This window comes from Chiloscyllium plagiosum, unplaced genomic scaffold (genome assembly GCF_037043375.1).
Source record: "Chiloscyllium plagiosum isolate Xiang-an unplaced genomic scaffold, Cpla_swu_hap1 HiC_scaffold_1, whole genome shotgun sequence".
In the NCBI taxonomy this organism is placed as follows: domain Eukaryota; kingdom Metazoa; phylum Chordata; class Chondrichthyes; order Orectolobiformes; family Hemiscylliidae; genus Chiloscyllium; species Chiloscyllium plagiosum.
Genome location: NW_028270139.1, coordinates 97927625 through 97947084, shown reverse-complemented (window position 1 = coordinate 97947084; position 19460 = coordinate 97927625). Strand labels below are relative to the sequence as shown.

Genomic DNA, 19460 nt, shown 5'->3' with positions numbered 1-19460 from the left:
CAGGATGGGCAATAAATAACTAACCTGGCTAATGATGTCAACACCCCATGAACAATTTTTTTTAACAAGTACTGTTTGTGGCAAAACAAAATTCTGCAAAGTCTGATGGCCTGTCACACTGCCAACCCTCCCATAAAAACAAGTAGAACACCATAAGGAGTTTAACTCAGTCTCTTGTGACATCAATAGAGGTGGCTGTAGGTAGTTTATTAGTTATCCGTATACTTGAGCGTGGGTGGGGAAAATGTTTCCTGAATTCTTGTAAGGGTTTTTCTTTTATTCACTCACAAATGTGGGCACCTCTGGCTCAGCCAACCCTGCAGGATTGGCCACAAATCTTTATGTATTAAAGATTAATCTCAAGGACACTGGTGTTTGCAATCCTGGAGAAAATTTCATCTGGACATTAAAGAAAAGGCTTTATGTGAATATTTCTCTTTGCAAGATACAAAAATACTGAAAATGGGAAAGGTTTGGCTGACAACCCAGCATCATTCAATTGGGAAACAAATCTTTCTGCTTCCAATAGGAAAGCAGAGTGTCACACGAATTGATGTACTGACCCACTAATGGCTTGATCTTGGAGACAAGTTATTTGATAAAGCTGCTAGGAGTATATTTAATCACAGTTGGAAACCTAATTCTCACTTTGAATTGAAATGTAATAACTCCGAGCAAAATGTATATAAAAACAGGCTTGTGAAGACAGCAATAGTGCTCTCCATGGTCAAATTGGTAATGAAGTATTGAACCTTCCTTATGAAAAAAATTGCATGGATACAAAAAGGTGACCACAGTTCTTGCCTGAGAACGAATTCAATAATATTTATTTTTTGCAATAATAATCTTTTTTGTAGCTTTTAATAAATGTGGTTTCCTCACTATAGAAAAGATGTTGTTAAACTTGAAAGTATTCAGAAAACATCTATAAGGATGTTGCCAGGATTGGAGGATTTCAGCTATAGGGAGACGCTAAATAAGCTGGGTTTTTTTTCTCTGGAGTACTGGAGACTGAGAGGTGATCTTATAGAGGTTTATAAAATCATGAGGAGCATGGATAGGGTAAATAATCAGGGTTCTTTTTTACCCAGACTAGGTGAGTCCAAAACTGAGGGTGTGGGTTTAAGGTGAGAGGGGAACCTGAGGGGCAGATATTTTCACACAGAAAGTGGTCTGAGTATAGAATAAGCAGTCAGAGGAAGTGGTGGAGGCAGGTACAACTACAACATCTAAAAGACATCTGGACAGGTACATGAATGGGAAGGGTTGAGAGGGATATGGGCCAGGTGGGGTCTGATCATAGGATCCCTACATGTGGAAGCAGTCTATCATGTCTGCACCAACCCTCCAAAAGCATTCAACCTAGACATAGCCCATACCCTACCCCAGTAACCCTGCATTTCCCATGGCTAATCAACCCAGTCTATATATCTTTGGATGTGGGAGGAATCCAGAGCACCCAGAGGAAACCCATGCAGACGTGGGGAGAATATACAAACTCCATTCAGACAATCACCTGAGGCTGGAATCAAACTCAGTTCCCCAGCACTGTGAGGCAGCAGTGCTAACCACTGAGCCACTATCAGCTATTCATTGAACCTATGTTAAATAGTGTTTTTTTAAAGAAATGACTGACCGCATTGGATTTTCTGGCCGTGTTTAATAAGGCTTCCGGACCTTATTACAGAATCTCAGTTTAGGATATTTGGTTGGTGTGGATGAGTTGGAGCAATGAGTCTGTTTCAGTGCTGTATCTCTCTTTTACTCAAAGACTCTAAATCAGTGTTTTGAATATTCATGTTCAAGGTGTCCATGAATAATAACAATCATAAGTCTTCCGTCATCACAACAAATATAGATGTTGTTGATTTTCAGCCTGTCTCAGACGTTTAGTGAACAAAATGTGTAAAGAAAGTCATCTCAGAAGCAAACATCCCAGTGTCACTGGAGGAGATTACAAACCCAGGAACTGGATAGTTTAAGGTATAAAGGAATCCACGTGGAAAGATTACAGGAATGATACAAGTTTGTTCGAAGTGAATGTTGCAGCTCTGAATAATGTGATTTAAAACATGCACTAATCAGTTCAAGTATTCAAAGAATGTTGATTTTGTCTCAAACAAGGAAATTACTGTGATTGTGATGAATGCCTAGGCTGTATGTACATTAAACACGCAGAAATTTCAAAAGCATAGAACAGAGCACATATTTATTAAACACATCTTGAATTGATTTTTAAAATAACTGACTGATTGTATTTGGGATTTCAGGCCATGTTCAATAACGTGTCTGGAACCTTATTCTCGAATCTCAGAAGTACTGCGTATAAGGAAATAAAGAAGCAGAGGTAAAAAATCTGTGCAGAAATTCACCAAGGCTCCTCAAACATAACTTTTGCAAAACCACGGCCACTACCATCTGGAAGATTCAAGACAGATTCAAGACTTCTGAATGAGCCTCTCAAATTTCAAATTTAATGTTGACCTTGCTCTTTGTGCACCTTCTCTGCAACCGTAACATTATATTCCTCACTCCGTTCTATTTCCATTGTGCATTTCTCATGATATAATCTGTCTGCACTGCACACAAAACAAAACTTTTCACTGCACCTAGGTAAAAATGACAATAATGTATCAAATCAAATCAAAGAAAAAAGTCAGCACATAATGGAAATACTACCACCTGCAAGTAACTCACCATTCTGACTTGAAAATATATCATACTTTCTTTGCTATTTCTGATTTGAAGGTGTTGGACTGGGGTGTATGAAGTTAAAAATCACACAACACCAAGTTATAGACCAACAGGTTTATTTGGAAGCACTAGCTTTTGGAGCGCCGCTGAGAGCACCAGGTGGTTGCGGAGTATAAGATCGTAGGACACAGAATTTATACCAAAAGTCTACAGTGTGATGTAACTGAAATGATACATTGAAAAAAGACCTGGATTATTTGTTAAGTCACTTATCTTTTAGACTGGGCATGTTGGTTTCAGTTGGGTATGGCCTCAACCAGGATCTTGGGTTCATGTCACACCACAGGTGACCCCACTGCACTACACACACACAGACACACATACACACGCACGCACACAAACCAATACACTCATGCAGGCCCTCTCTCATACACAAGGTCTCTCTCATATGCTCACAGATACACTCCCACTGTCAGATGTACACATGCACCCTCTCACACCCCTTTACACTCAAAGTCATACACATACACACATTCTCTCAGATACACTCATACACCCACCGCACACACACACTCACATGCACACATACAAACACTCACACACACACACACACACAAGTTTTTGGCGTGAATTTGTACTTGCAGATTACATTTTATTTTGCTCTAAAGTTGCATGAATCCATGTAAGATTCTGTAAATCCCTTTTTTAGAAATAGAATCAGTCTGAACATTGGAGCACAGACAGCCTCACACAGGGCACCTCAATCCTTCAATGCATTATCTGGGCCAACATGGCACCTATTGTTAAAGTTCACTTGAGAATGTAACTTTAAGAATGTTCTGGGACTTAAATATGAAAGACCAGAAACCGCATGTCCATTCTAAAAGATGAAACACTTAACAAACAATCTAGGTCTTTTTTCAATATACCATTTCAGTTACATCACATTATAGACATTTGGGTGGCGCAGTGGCTCAGTTGTTAGCACTGCTGCCTCACAGCACCAGGGTCCCAGGTTCGATTCCATCCTCGGGTGACTGTCTGTTTGGAGTTTGCACATTCTCCCTGTGTCTGCATGGGTTTCCTCCAGGTGCTCCGGTTTCCTCCCACAATCCAAAAGATGTACAGATCAGGTGAATTGGCCATGCTAAATTGCCCCATAGTGTTAGGTCAATTAATCAGAGGGAAATGGGTATGTGTGGGATCCTCTTCGGAGGGTCGGTGTGGACTGGTTGGACCGAAGGGCCTGTTTCCACAATCTAATCTAATTCTGTGTTCTACGATCTTATACTCCACAACCACCTGATGAAGGAGCAGCGCTCCGAAAGTTAGTGCTTGCAAATAAACCTGTTGGATTATAACCTGATGTTGTGTGATTTTCTTTGCTATTGTTTGGTCAAAATCTTAAAATTCCCTCCTGAACAGCATTGTGCACTAACAGATTGCAATGGCTTGAGATGACAGTTGATCTTCTTAAGGATAATTAGGGATCGACAATAAATGCTGGTCAGCCAGCAGCATCCATATCCCTTACATGAGTATATAAAAGTTGATTGACCAACTAAAATTAACAATTAGTGTTAAAGGGTATATTGAATTGGAGAAAGATTGGAAGTGATTTCGTCTCTCAGCCTACTTTGGTTAATGCTCTGCTTTATTGAAAGAAGTCTGATTAAGTGAAGACCAATAACTTGGGGCTAAGGGAGGAAATCTATTGCTCCCCAGCTGACCTATTTTCAGGTGGGTCTGGGGGCATGTGTAATAGAACAGATGGCTAATTCATTGACTTCTGCTTACCCTCAGGCTGTAGCCATTAACAAGGTGTGTGGATAAAGTCCCAGATAAGCCATCTGCTGTTAGATCTGTTGAGATCAAATTAATTGTTAACTTAAGGTTGTTTCTGCTCCTTGGTCAGCAAGTGAAAGGATCTTTTACAAATTAATCTTATTGTAACCTGCCAAAGGGTGGTTGAGTAAAACAGGGAGGCAGTTCTTCCCTCCTTACCCAGGAGCCTGGTGGTCTTGCATAACCCTTCAGGAGCCATATCAAAAGGGCAAATTCACCCATGGAATCATGATAACAGAATGGACTAATCCAATGGATATCCAAGGCGGAACCTTCAAAAGCAAGAATAAGAGAAAAGACCGTTGTTGATTAGCTGTTCATAGAAATTGTAAATCTAGATTCAATGTATAATCTAAGCCCAAAAAAGGATATGTCTTAACAGTGCCAGATAGTTTCATAATGTCTTTCAAAAGTTTGAATAATGCATAAACTCTTGTGGAAGTTCTCTTTCCTTGGATTCATCTTTAGGGTTTAGTATGTAGAGACTTAAGACATCACACCGCTTAAATAAAAATATTTTTTCACATTCGTAAGATAACTTAAGGTTTTATTAAAAGTGACATCTCAACTCAGACAATGTATTAAAGTTGTGAGGCTAGAGTCTGTCTGCATTTCATTCTTGAGTCAGACTAGTTCTACTTCCAAAATAGGAATTTTATAAAATGTCACATGTTGACTGCCTGCATTGACTGCCTGCAGATTGTCTGCTTTTTGAGCAAAATAGAATGTTTCTGCAAATACAATTCTGCAAATATAAATTCACCCCACGTGTGTATGCACACATGTGAGGGGGAGAAAGAGAATGTGTGTGTGTGAGAGAGTGCGAGTATGTATGTGCATGCTTTTGAGTGTGTGTGTGTGTCTGTGCGTGCTTAGTAGAGTGTGTGCATGAGTGTGACAGACTATAAACTGTGAGAGGGTGTGTGTGTGGGTGTAAGTGTGGGGGTGGATGTGTGTGTGTCCGAGAGAGAGCTTATGTATGAGAGAGGGTCTGTGTGAGCATGTAAGGGTGTGTATGTATGTGTGTGTGTGAGAGTGTATAGAGTAGTGGGGTTGCCTATCACCAACTTCTACACTCCCCCAACCCTCCACGCCACCATCAATTAAGGACAGTTCTTTAAAACAATACAGGAAAAATATCACATAATGGCCATTTTGAGTATTTCAATTATTATTGGGGTGGAAAGTTACTGCAACTGCTCATGACCTTTCACTCTTTTACCAAATGTCAGTAAAACTGTACGGCATATCACAGTTAACTACAAGCAACTACAAATGTGTGCAGGCTTCATTTGTTTCTTTATTTGTGGGTTAAATGACGTGATGCTTTCTTTAAGAAATTTAAGACGAGATAGAAGATAAGCAAAATTTCATGAACAGGAACATGAAATACAAGCATATTTGGTAACACCCCAGCTTCTAAGTGTTACAATTGTTTCTTCTCCTTTCAAAGGCTTATAGTGGCAGTGACCCGCTTATCAGATGTTTTCATTCGAGATCAGTATCTCAGTCTACTGATGAGGGTGTCACACAGGAAAAGCATGAAAAGCAACAGTTCTGTAAGAATATGGGTATTTATAAAACATACTTAGATTGTTTGTTCAATGTCTCCGAGCAGTATGTTGGTGTTACTATCTGTGAGTGACACTTGACGTTTTCAAAGTGTTAGCAACAAATTTAGTGAAGGAGAAATTGGTCTGCATTTTGTCAATTTTCTGGATGTAGCACAGGCGCCCCCAAGTAGAATTCTGCAGAGCAGCCTCTCATGACAGAACAAGGTTGGAAGTACACCCTATTCCCATTGGTTCAGGCACTCATTCAGTGTCATTAACATAGATGAAAATATATTCTGCACTTAAATAAAGATCCATTTGTAAAACCTGCGCCTGTTTACCCTTGAAATGCCAGTTAAGGTACTTTCTCAGCTTACCGTGTTGAGAACAGTTACTTGCAGTGGCATTTAAAGCAATCCTTACCTCCAATAATGGTCTATTCTTCATCTCTCCTTATGGAGAAGGATTGGGTCATTTCAGTGTTCCTCATCTGTGTGAGAAAACATACTGGTTGCTCAGCATATTGAGGTGAGATGCAAAAAAAAATTTCTATAACTCATTGTAGAGAACCACTGAAACCATTTACATGTGGTATCTATGTAACTGTGTCATTTCAGTTTGCTTTTCTTTGTGGGCTTTCGTGAGATGGTCATTTCAGGCTTCTAAAGTGTTTTGGGATCCAACTGCTTTGCTTTTGAAATGCTTTCAAAGGTAAAGGATGAGGAGTTCCTGAACGTTTAAGAATTGTTTATGTGCATTCAGAGAACATGTAAATCCAATTCCTGGGCTTCTTCTTGAACAAGAATTCTAACTTTAATGTTCCTACATGGGAATGTAAGCATCACTGGCATGGCTGGTATTTATTGCACATCCTAAATTGCACTGTTTGGTAGTCTTGGCTATTTCTGTGGATCTGAAATCACATGCAGACCAGGTAAAGATAAAAGATACCTAAGTGTCATTAATGAACAAATTAGATTTCCATGACAATCACCAGTGGAGTTGAAGCTCAACACAGCGCCAACTAGGATACTGAAGTTGCAGACAGCTTGATTTGTCTTTGTGTCATAAGTCAAAAAGACGAGCAGGAGTAAATAAGACCAGAAAGACAAAGGCAAACAGCAAGAAGAAAGAAAGGAGGGAGGAGAGGACTTTGGTTTCCTGTGTCAGAATTGAAAAGTTGCTGCAGTCAGCCCTTCCACTATCTGGAGAGTTGGTGGGAATGCATTCACAGCCACGTCCAGGAGCCTGTCAGGATTAAATCCCAATCAGGCTTCCTGTTGATCACCATTGGGGTTCCTGCCTCCTGCAGGGGAATTCCCAACTGGAACTTCTTCTGCAGGGTAGCTGGCCTGCCTCTGCATTCTGCCTGGCAACCAGAGGCTGGCACCTCTTTAGCACTGAAAGTACCAGCAGGAGATGTGACCATTTCCTGTACATCAGTAGAGCCAAGAATGAGAATCAGTGTAGAACCCTGGAACACAGATATATTTGACAGGATTGCTGGGACCAGTCACAGATGTTGAGGAGACAGAGTTGTGTATAATGGTCAAGGTATCTTCCCATGGCGGTGTATCTAAACTTTGTGTGCCTTGCCCATTGCTTTGAGTACAAGAGCAATGAAGTCTTACTTCAGCCACTTGCAATGAAAGTCAACATACCGCTTGTCTTCCTAACTGCTTGCTGCATGCTTGCGTGGAATGACCTGTGTACAAGGACATCCAGGTCCTGTTTTACTTTGGGGAGGTGAAGTGCAGTCTGGGTGACCGCTTTGCTGCAAAAACGACCCTGAGCTTCTGGTTGCCTGCTATTTCAACACATCACTGGCCAATATCTCTGTCTCAGGCTTGCTGCAATACTCCAGAAAGCTCAGTGCAAGCTGGAAGAGCAGCACCTCATTTTCCACTTGGCAATGCTGCAGCTCTCTGAACTTAGTATCAAGTTCAGTAATTTTAGGACCTGAGTACCTTCTCCCCTATCCTTACCTCAACCTCCTCAAATTAGGCCTTATCATCACATAGGGCTGCTACCACTAACAATATTTTGTCAATCACTAAGGTCCACGTTAGCCCCTATTCATTATCCTAGGCTGACCTTTACCCACTCCAATGCCTGCCCAACTGTTTTTCTCTCTCTGGATTCCTTCTCCACCCATTCTTTACTCCCCCCCTTCACCCCGCCCATCTTCCAAATATATATCAACATTTTCCTAGCTACAATCAATTCTGTAGAAGGGTCACCAGACCCAAAGCGTTAATTCTGCTTTCTTTCCAAAGGGGCTGCCAGATCTACTGATTTGCTTCTGCAATTTCTGAGTTTGTTTCTAATTTTCAGCACCAGCAGTTCTTTGGTTTCCTGTTTTACGTTATCATTTCTCAATCTATCAACTTTAAGCTCTGCAAATCTCTTCAGGCCAGGCATGTTCCTGTGAAAATGAAGGAAAGGAATGGCAGGATTCAGAAACCTGGGATGACAGGGGAAATTATCAGCTCAGTCAAAGAAAAGGAAGCAAAGGTCAGTTCAATTAAAAACAAAGTATTTGAAGAATATAGAGAAAGGAGGAAGAACCTCAAATGAGAAGCTAGGAAGACTGAAAGGAGCTATGAAATGTCCTTGGCCAACAGGGGTAAGGAAAATACCAAGGCACTTTATAAATATATTAGGAGCAAGATGGTAGCTAGGAAAACAGTAGGCCCATTCAAGGATAAAAGAGGGAGGTTATGTGTTGAGCTAGATGAATTAAGTTAGGTTTTAATAAGTACTTTACATTGGTCTTCACCAAAGAAAGAGATGTTGAGGTTAAGGGAGGATTTTATGAATACTCTTAGGCAGGTCAACATAACGAAGGAGGAAGTGTTGGATGTCTTGAAATGCATTAAGGTAGTCAAGTCCCCAGGGACAAATGAGACCTATCCCAGCTTAAACTGTGAGAGGTAAAGGATGAAATAGTTGGGGCCTTAACAGATATCCATATGGGCAGCACGGTGGCACAGTGGTTAGCACTGCTACCTCACAGCGCCAGAGACCTAGGTTCAATTCCCACCTCAGGCAACTGTCTGCGTGGAGTTTGCACATTCTCCCCGTGTCTGCGTGGGTTTGCTCCGGTTTCCTCCCATGGTCCAAAAATGTGCAGGTCAGGTGAATTGGCCATGCTAAATTGCCCGTAGTGTTAGGTGAAGGGGTAAATGTAGGGGAATGGGTCTGGGTCGGTTGCTTTTCGAAGGGTTGGTGTGGACTTGTTGGGTCGAAGGGCTTGTTTCCACACTAAGTAATCTACTCTCAAATGTAATCTAATCTTTGCATCCTCTTTGGCCTCAGGTGAGCTTGCAGAGGACCGTAGAGTGACCAATGTTGTTCCTTTCTTTAAGAAAGAAAACAGATAATTACTGGTCGGTTAGCCTGATGTTCATGGTGGGAATGCTGTTGGAGAAGATACTGAGAGACAGGGTTTAATCACACTTGGAAGTGAATGGACTTGTGATTGATATACAAAATGGATCTGTGCGAGGAAGGTCATGTCTCACCAACCTGATTGAGTTATTTGAGGAGGTATCAAGAATGATTGATCAGCAAAGGGCAGTGGATGCTGTCTACATGGACTTTAGTGAGGCATTTGATAATGCACCTCATGGTAGACTGGTACAAAAGGTAGAGTCTCTTGGGATCTGGTGTATGTTGGCCCGATGGATACAGAACTCGATTCATCATAGAAGATAGAGAGTAACATTGGTAGGATGCTTTTCAGAATAGGGATCAGTAACCAGTGGTATTCCACAGGGATCAGTGTGGGATCTTTGTTGTTTGTAATATACATAAATGACCTGGTAGAAAATATAAGTGGCCTGATTAGTAAGTTTATGGATAACACCAAAAATGGTGAGTTGCAGATAGTGAGAAGGATTATGAAAGGACACAGTGGGATATAGATAGATTGCAGATTGGTGCAGTGAAATGGCAGGTGGAGTTTAATCCAGAAAAAAAGGTGATGCATTTTGGAAGATCAAATTCAGTTGCGAGTTATCCAATTAATGTCAGAATCTTTAGGAGCATTGAGATTCAAAAGAAGCTGGTCATATAGGTCCACAGGTGCCTGAAAGCAGCAACACAGATAGATAAGATGGTCAAGAAAGCATAGAGCATGTTTGTCTTTATTGGCTGGGGCTTTGAAAATAAAAATTGGCAAATTAAGTTGCAGCTGTATAAAACTAATTTAACCTCATTTGGAATATAGCAAGTCTGGTCGTCTCTCTACCAGAAGGAAATAGATGGTGCAGAGAGGGTGCAGAGAAAGTTCACCAGGATGTTGCCTGGTCTGGAGGGTTTTGGTTGTGAGGAGAGGTTGGATAAACCCACATTACTTTCACTGGAAAGACAAAGGCTGAGGGGCGACCTGATAGAGGTCTACAGAATTATGCTAGGCATAGAGAGGGTGGATAGTCAGAGGCTTTCTTTCCAGGTTGGAAAGGTCAACTACAAGAGGGCACAAGTTCAAGGTGAGAGTGGAAAGGTTTCGGGGAGAAATGCGTGGAAACCTTTTCACCCAGAGAGTGGTGGGTGCCTGGGACACACTGCCAGCAGAGATGGTGGAAACATGCACATTCACAAGGTTTAAGGTGTATCTTGACAGACACATGAACAGGAAGTGAGCTGAGGGATAGAAACCATAAATGGGTAATAAACAGCAATTGTAACTAAGGATTAGGATTTGGCATAGGCTTGATCAACCAAAGTGCCTGTTCCTGTGTTTTATTATTTTGTATTGTATACTTTGCCTGCTGAAGTGGACAAATTCACATTTATCCATGTTGTACTGCATCTGTCACACATTTCTATACTCACTCTAACTGTCCACATTGATCTAAAATCTCTTTACACCCTCCTCACCACTTAGACTCCCATCTAGTTTTCTGTCATCGGTGAACTTGAAAAAATTGTACTCAATTCCCTCATCTAAATCATTGATAAATATTGGGAATTTTTGGGGTCCAAGCAATCTCTTTGTGTCAATTGTGCCATCCACATATCAGTTAATATCAAAGGGAAATAATTTTCAAGATGCATAACTATTTTGACACACTGAAATGCAAATTAGTAAGTTTCCTTTAGTGAGAAAACATTCTGATTTAATATATCATAAACACTCGACACAGATTGAGGTTAAAATCAGGATTGCCATTATCTTATTTAGTTGCAAAGTCAGCTCAAGGTGTTGAATAGCCTGTTCCTACTCTGTGTTCATACATTTGGAATGTAATTTAAGATATGACTTGGCACTTATCCCAAGTCTGAAGGAAGAAAATAGTTTCAAACCTGTGGTTTTCAAAGCTTTTCAACAGGCAAAGCTTTTATATCATTTTTGTGTCTTTTACAAACTAATTCCTTCAGCACTATCCTCCAAATATGCTCTCTCCATCACCGAGTTTGGTTGTGCAACCAAATTATTTTACTTTTTTTTCTACTTGCTATGCTAATGTTCACCTCTTAAGGCTTCAGCTGGGAGAAAAGAAAAGCTCCTCATATCTACTGTTTGCCTCCTGAGATGCTCTTGGCCATCATCCCCTGGGCTTTAGAAGCCACGAGAACCCCACCAAAGACTGCACCATATACAACTGTGCAGGTACAGCCTTAGAAACAGATGCTTGTGGGACTGTGGCTAGCAGAGATGGTGTGAGTTGTTAAAAAAAAAGTTAAGCCTCAAATCCCATAGCTTCTTTCTCCATCTTCCCTCTCATGGCCCATTCATATTTCCCTGCCAAAGAAACAAGCTGGAGTATCCTTTGCTGCATTCAGTGAAGTGCTGAAGGATCAAGTTGAGTTTATCATTGCTGATGTTTAAGGTTGCATGTGAGTGTGCAAGCTATTGGTGAGGGAGATCTTTCACATCTGATATCCAATGCCAGTGACCATTTTTTCCCCCATGGGTGTAAGCAGCAATGCACATGCTGTCTGTTAGTCATGTTTGAGCCGAACTCCACTCTCCCTCCAAGGAGACTGTAGCTGGAAAGGCTGCCAGCACCTCACACAATTTCTGTTGTTGTTCCAATGTTGAACACCTATTTCATGACCATCAAGCATGGCTACAGTTTAATCAGTGAACCAGTACGTTTTCACACTTGTTATCTAGTCTCTTAGTATTTTTTTCATGTGTATTCACAATTTAAAATATCCAGCAACAATATTGTAGCTGGAAAACAAAATTAAAGTTTAATTTATTGCACAATTAGTACGCAATTTCTAACTTAAAATTGGATAGGTTTGTTGGATAAAATGCAGATACAAAGGGATTAAATAGGTACAGATAAAAGACATTTATAAAAGCTAAAGTCAGCTCAGTCCATTATTATTGCAGACCCTTTACTTGCTTGAAAATTTCTCTTGCCAAGTTGACGAGGTTTAAGCTTCAAAATCAGAATTGAGTAGCTTTGATAGCTTATGTAATTGAATAGTTAAAGGTACACTCAGCTGGGCAGCACATTATGGGACAGAGTGCAGATTCTGGAATTCTGATTCTGTAGCTGCAGCACTTTAATCTACCCAGTTACTCAGCAAATCATTAGCTTCTTTACAATGTGTTTTTCTCTCTCTCTGTCCTTCCCTCTCTCTCTGTCTCTAGTTTCTTCCAGATAATTTGAGATGCAGGTTTTTCTCTCTATTTTGGCAGCTCTTTTGTATCATTCCAACCCTAATGTGTCTCAGTGAGGATACTTCAATCTGATTTGTTGAAGAGTCACTCCCTTGCTTGTCCTGTCACACACATCACAGATTCTCTTGCTGGTTGCAATCGGATACTTTGGGACGGGTCAAAACTTGTAAAAATATATAAACCATAGTTTTCTCAGCAACAACAAACACCCAGCCAAGGAAATGATAGAAAGAAACAAAATAAAAGATTAGCCGAAGAAAAAGAGATTGGAGGGAATTAAAGACAATAAACTATTTGGATGGAATGCAAATCAACAGGAAGTTACAAAGCTGCTGACAGCTATTGAATTAGTCTTGAACTCGAGTTACTGTCATTAAACGTAACTGTCATTAAACGTAGAAACCACTTTACTTTATGGTAAGAAAAAGTGCTGCGACAAATGACTAATTCATCTATTTTAATGTAGGTATCATGAATAAACATTGTCCAGAAAGTGGACCACTCCATCCTAATCCGCCCACCCAACTTTCTTTCACTCCAAGCCATAAGATCTTTTATATTCATTAAAGGGAAGGAAGAGACTTGGATTGTAAATATTAATGAAAGGCAGTGAGGATTACATTAGTGTGTGGCAGCAATGGGGAATTATATTCAACACACATTGTTTATTTTCAATTGGCTGTAATATATTGTCAATTTCTTTTCATTTTAAATCAATTTAAAGTGACAGACCACAAAAACAAACCTCCCAAAAGATTTGAGCTACTAATCTGTGAACTTTGGGGCGAGAATAATTAAGCATGGCTGCCATTTTGCTATGCTCCATTTTACATAGCTGACATAGAACAGTTCCAAACTTTTTGTATTTACTTTTCTGTAGATGTTAGTTTTGGTTTTCTTGAGTTATAATAAGTAAAATTGTACTAGTGTGGCATGCATAATGTAAAAACTGCTCCTGCTCCTTTGAAGTGTTGAAAGGTACAGAATTCCTTTATATATTGATTGCAAAATTCATGAATGCAAATCATAGATATTGTAAAGAGAATGAGGAACTGTAATTTGGAACTATAGCACTGAACATTGACATTGAATACCATTGAATCTAATGAATACATATTGACCATTTTTTATCATGTAATATTTATATGATTCATGTCGGTTCACCATCACTTTCTTAAAGGCAGCTAGGGATGGGCAATAAATGGACCCAACCAGTGATGCCCATTTCTCAAGACTAAATTTTTTAAAATGTAGCTAGGTTGAAAAATGGTCACTCTACACCTAAAAATAGTTTGGTGTTTCAATGCTTAGAAGAACTTGGTAATTGTGTTAATTGAACCCCAGCTTTCTTCAGGATAAACAAACAGTTTAACCAGTGACCTTACCTTTTGCTAACAAAGGCTACACACAATAAAAATGATGTCTGAGGTAAGCAGTGATTCAACCTTGCTTGTTTTGACTAATTTTCCATGCTGGCCATGCAATAACTATAGGATCAAGGAAGTAAAGTCTTTGGGCAAGGAAGTCCTGCGTGCTTTATTGTAAATCAAACACTTTGAAGAAAACCGTCAACCTCGAATCATTTCCATGTGGACTCACTGTGTTCCGGAACAGCAACGCTGCTGGATTGGCAACGTTGAACCATCAGCCCAACCACCACAAAGCAAACAAGCAGTGAAGTGTTAGTGGGAAAACAAACTTTCTTTAACATCAAAAACTGCAAACAGCAGCTAGTTTAGCGAGTTACAATCACAGAACAATTGTGATAATAAGGAAACAAAAGAGCAGATTGTACCCCTTACCACACAAGCCTCCAGAGTTTACAGATAACATGTAATCACAACCATTCATAATGCTTTGCTTGCTTTTCCCTGACAGGTGTTTAAATGTTATCTGATTAAATATTTTTTGGAACAGTAACATAATCATCCACACTTCAAAAGCTAACTTAATGATATTGTATTCTTTGTTCAGAAAACAATACTTTAATAAGAAAATCAATAATGCTATAAATGACTACAAATATAATTGTACTTTCTTTTGGATTGATAAAGGTGTTTTTGGATTGGTAAAGCTGAGCTCTATTAAACAAATAATGTCAAAGTACATGGGAGTTAGTTCTGGACAGCGAGAAAAAGAACGCCAGTCCCAAAGGTATCTGTAAACAAAAGGCTGTTGGTCAGCTGCCTATTGACATCACTGGCACTCCTCTGAGATGATAAAATGTACCTTTTCTTTTCTGATAAAAATCTCAGTGTTAACCTCAACAGTGTCAACAGGAGACATCACAGCAGAGCCAAATTCCTTCACACAGAAAGACGTCTCATGATCAGGATTTAAGACTTTGGTTGCTTTTTCTGCTCCCTAACACAGGGATACTGAAAAGTGTTCCAACACCCTCTAGCCTTTTGCTTCAAATCTATTTAGGACTCTATGCGAGTAATCCAATGTAATTCAGAGAACATACCCAAATTAGTGTTTTGGGGACTGTTCATTGTTTTAGTGAAGGACAACTTCATATAGTTGTATTATTTAACACATCACAACAAATGAATATGATACATAAGATATATGTTTCTGAAGAATTGAAAAGTATTTGGTCTTATCCAATGTTCAAACTATAAATTATTAACTTTTTTTTTAAAGTGTGGAGGACACAACCTTGAAATAACACCCATAAATTTCACCTTTGAACGTAACACATCTCACTTGTCAAAATTTATTAGCTTGGTCCGTAGACATCTTCAGTGAGGAGAACTGCAAGTATGGAATGAAGTCATGTCATATGTCTGTGTTAACATTGTGCTAAGACATGTCGTAAGGGTTGGTGAGGTAATGCATTTATTGTAAGTAGTGTCTGATTGTACTGTTTCCATTTGAATACACTTTGCCTCCCAAGATCATTTAACAAGGATGCATGAACCACTTTCATTCTTGATCATTATAAAGCGCACCTGAGCCTTTTACACAGTTTGTATACTGCAAATTGCAGCGTAATGCAGCATGACATGATTGAGCAAGAGTCAATTAAGAAAGGCTGGGTCAGTGTTGCACTGATTTGATTGTAAAGTGGGAAGCTGCATATGAGTTGGTAAATATTTTGGTTATGTCTTCAGTTCCAGTCACACCTCATTCCCTCGCCACCATCTCATTCCACTCCCTGCCAAATGTCTGAGGCTGAAGCAACCCATTCACAAACTTGCTATTGTTCTTGACTCAAATTTAAGTTTCAAATCAGATAGCCACTGCATTACTATACTGCACATTTTTATCTATGAAATGTCATCTGGTGAAGTTCTTCTGCAGAAATGTACGTTCAGACCTTTGTCAACACGAAACACAACTTTGTTTTTATCCACTTGTGGCATGTTGCCGTCGCTGGCTGGCCAGCATTTAATGCCCGTCCCTAGTTGACCTTGAGAAGATGGTGGTGAGCTGTCATCTTGTACAGCTGCAGTCCATCTGCTGCGGATTGACCCAGAATACCATTAGGGATGGAATTCCAGGATTTTGACCCAGTGACAATGAAGGAACAGCAATATATTTCCAACATAGGATTGGGAGTGGAGAGGAACTTGAAGGTGATCGTGCTCCCATATACCTGTTGCCCTTGTCCTTCTAGATGGAAGTGGTCATGGGTTTAGAAAGCTTTTTGAATGTTGTTGGAGCTACACTGATCCAGGCAAGTGTGGGGTGGGGGGGTGTATTCCATCACACTCCTGACTTGTGCCATGTTGGATACGCTTTGGGAGTCAGGAGGTGAGTTACTCACCGCAGTATTTTTAGCATCTGACTTGGTCTTGTAGCAATTGTGTTTATGTGGTGAATCCAGCTGAGTTTCTGATCAATGATAACCCCCAGGATGTGGACAGTGGGGGACAGTGATGGTAATGCCATTGAATGTCAAGGGGTGATGGTTAGATTGTCTCTTATTAGTGTTGGCCATAGCCTGGCATTTGTGTGGCACAATTGTTACTGGCCATTATTCCTGGTAGGTCTCCAATCTATCATACTTGATAAATTTGCAATTATTCAAAGCCTTGCTATATATTTCCTAATTCCACTAAGTTCTATTTACCTATTGCTCCTGTGCTCACTGATCTACCATTGTCTCCTCATCAAACAATGCTGCAGTTTTCATTTTTGCACTTTGCTTTCAAATCCCTCCATGGAGTAGCACCTCCCTGATGAAGAGTCATTGCCCCAAAAGTTTAATTAAATTTCTCTATTTCGATATCCAATTGAGTGTTTCCAGCATTTCCTGTTTATGCCAGGTATTTCTACATCTGCAACCATCTCCAGCCCATAAAGTTTTGAGATCCCTGCACGCATCCAATTCTGTCCTCCTGTGCATCCCTCTGCTATTGGGGCTGTGCCTTCAATTGTCTAGGCACAAACATCTTGAGTTCCATTCCTAAATCTCTCTCTCTCTCTCTCTCTCCATTCTCCTGTGATCATTAAAACGTACTTCTTTGGTGACACTTCTATCATTTTCAATATCATCTCCTTTGCGCTCATTATCAAATTTATTTGATATAATGCATGTGAAGCATCATGGGACATTTTAATACTTTAAAGCTGCTATATAAATGCAAGTTGCTGCCGTTGGGACAAGAAGGCACTATCTGTTAATGGACATGCTTCTTCACTATCATTATGCATTAAAAGATACTTTCTAAAATACAGGCCATTTCAAATCAAAATTGGTAGCATATACAATCCATTTACATTCATCCTATTATTCAGTTTGTCCTTCTAATTCAAGTTTAAACATTGCTCAGAGGCAATAAATCATATTAATGGAAGTAATTTGATTTGAATCTAAGCTTCAATGGTGATACATGATTTTTCTTCAAGATGAAGGTTAACGTCACCATAGAGATATTGGATGGTAAAACAGTTCAATCCTGCACTGTAGAAAGTTATGCTCTTCCATCTTTGATGAATTTTGTTGTATGTGGAGGATTGTATTTCTGTCCATGTAGCTTCCAAATTTTTTGTCACCTATTTCCCACACCCAAAAACCACCCCACCACCATTTTGCACAATCTGGTGGTTTACCTGACTGACTGCTCCCATGTAATCTTCCCTTGCTACCACTGACATTGAAGCACTTTGTAGAGACGTGATGCAGTACATTTGAACATTGTTATCTGGATGCATCTCAGCTAAAGTTAGGCCACGTTTCAGTTGGTAACAGTCTATGTAGATTGTTCTGAAAAATGAATTGAATTAATGAAATCCTTCTCCTTAATATTGTTAAAAACATAAGAACAGCATAATTTAGCTACTATCTTGTGATTGCCTTGTTAGTATGGTGCTGAGCTACTGATTTTTGACCTAAGATAAAGACAACGCAAAAAGGGCCACCAAACTGGAGGCAGGAAGCCAAAGGAAGGATAAAATTGCATGAAAAACAACATCCTGAAGAAATAAGATCTCATGGTGAATAAACAAGTCAAGTCAATCCAATGTAAGATATATATCATTGTGCAATAGTTGGGTTTACCTTAGTTTTTTTATGGTTACTCATCCATTGGTAGCTGTATCGATCCTGTGGCAGGATGTGTCAGTTTTCCCAGTGTAGGGTAATGCATCTGTCAGGTCATCTAAGAATTAAAGAATAGACAAAAAAAAAGATGACTAGGTATATTATTTGCAAGTTATGTATTGCCAGGACATGAACTGTTCTCATCATTAAACAAAGTAGTACTTTCAGGTCATGTACACAGTCGTTCTGAGGATCACAATGACAACCTTTACTGGCATTTGACATATTACTTTCATCTATTTCTGTCAATTTGCTTTCCCCCCTCATAATTATGCTCTTTAAAGTGTTAAGTCTCCTAACCAATGCAACGTGTAATCTTTTATCATGTTTCATGGAGTTGAAGACCATAAATTAAAGCAGCTGTACTGGCTCCTGTGTCAAGTTACTGTCTGACGCTGAATGAACACAAAGACCGTTTCTGCATATCTCTGCCACCAGCCTCTCCACTGCACATTGTACGCATGGTGAAATCAGTCAATAATTGTTTTTCCTGCCTGAATGCTCTAAGGCGACATCAAACAGTCCGGTAGTGCAGAATCAATACCCCAGCGCCAGCAGTAGCGGCAAAGCTGTTATCATGATTGTGTTTACCGTTGATCAGATTACAACCTTTCCATCAAAACCCACTAAAAATACCAGCAAGCGCATACACCAGCAGTTGCCAATTCCTCTCCAAACTGCAGGTATTGAACAATTTCACTTTTATCTGCAGCAACAAGTACCAGAGAAATCAAGATAAAACAAGTGAGAACGGTTCGCTATGTGCAGTTCATTAAGTGATATGTACTGGGCACTGTTTCAAACAGCAGAGCTCATTTGCCTCTGTCACTCTCCTGGCAAACAGAGATATGACCTCACCCAAGTACATTTCAGAGAATAGAAGAAGAGTAAGCAAATTCAAAGTGAAAATGACCTTTAATATAGAAGAGGCAATGACATAGAGGTGATGTTTCTGGTCTAGTATTCCAGAGACTAAGATCATTTTCTGAAGATCGAGTTTAAAGAGAAAAGCAGAATGAAAAGGTGAACGATGACCGCAATGTCATGATTTGCTTGTGGTGAATCGGGTTCATGAATGAAATCTGCCGTAGTTACCTGGGTCTGGCCTCCATGTGACTCCAGACCGACAACCATGTGATTGATGCTTATCTGCCCTCTGAAAGTTAGTAGCAAA

At 39.8% G+C, this 19460-nt stretch overlaps 1 long non-coding RNA gene across 1 annotated transcript; it reads right to left on the bottom strand.

Annotated features, from left to right (window-relative positions):
* Positions 1–2211: 2211 nt before the first annotated feature.
* LOC122555482 (uncharacterized) lies at positions 2212–18964 on the bottom strand. The gene is made up of 6 exons (XR_015758792.1): positions 18878–18964; positions 18245–18344; positions 6516–6582; positions 4699–4811; positions 4492–4556; positions 2212–2319 (listed from the first exon to the last, which is right to left on the bottom strand). It is a non-coding gene; the product is annotated as an uncharacterized LOC122555482 (long non-coding RNA).
* Between the last annotated feature and the right edge of the window lie 496 nt (positions 18965–19460).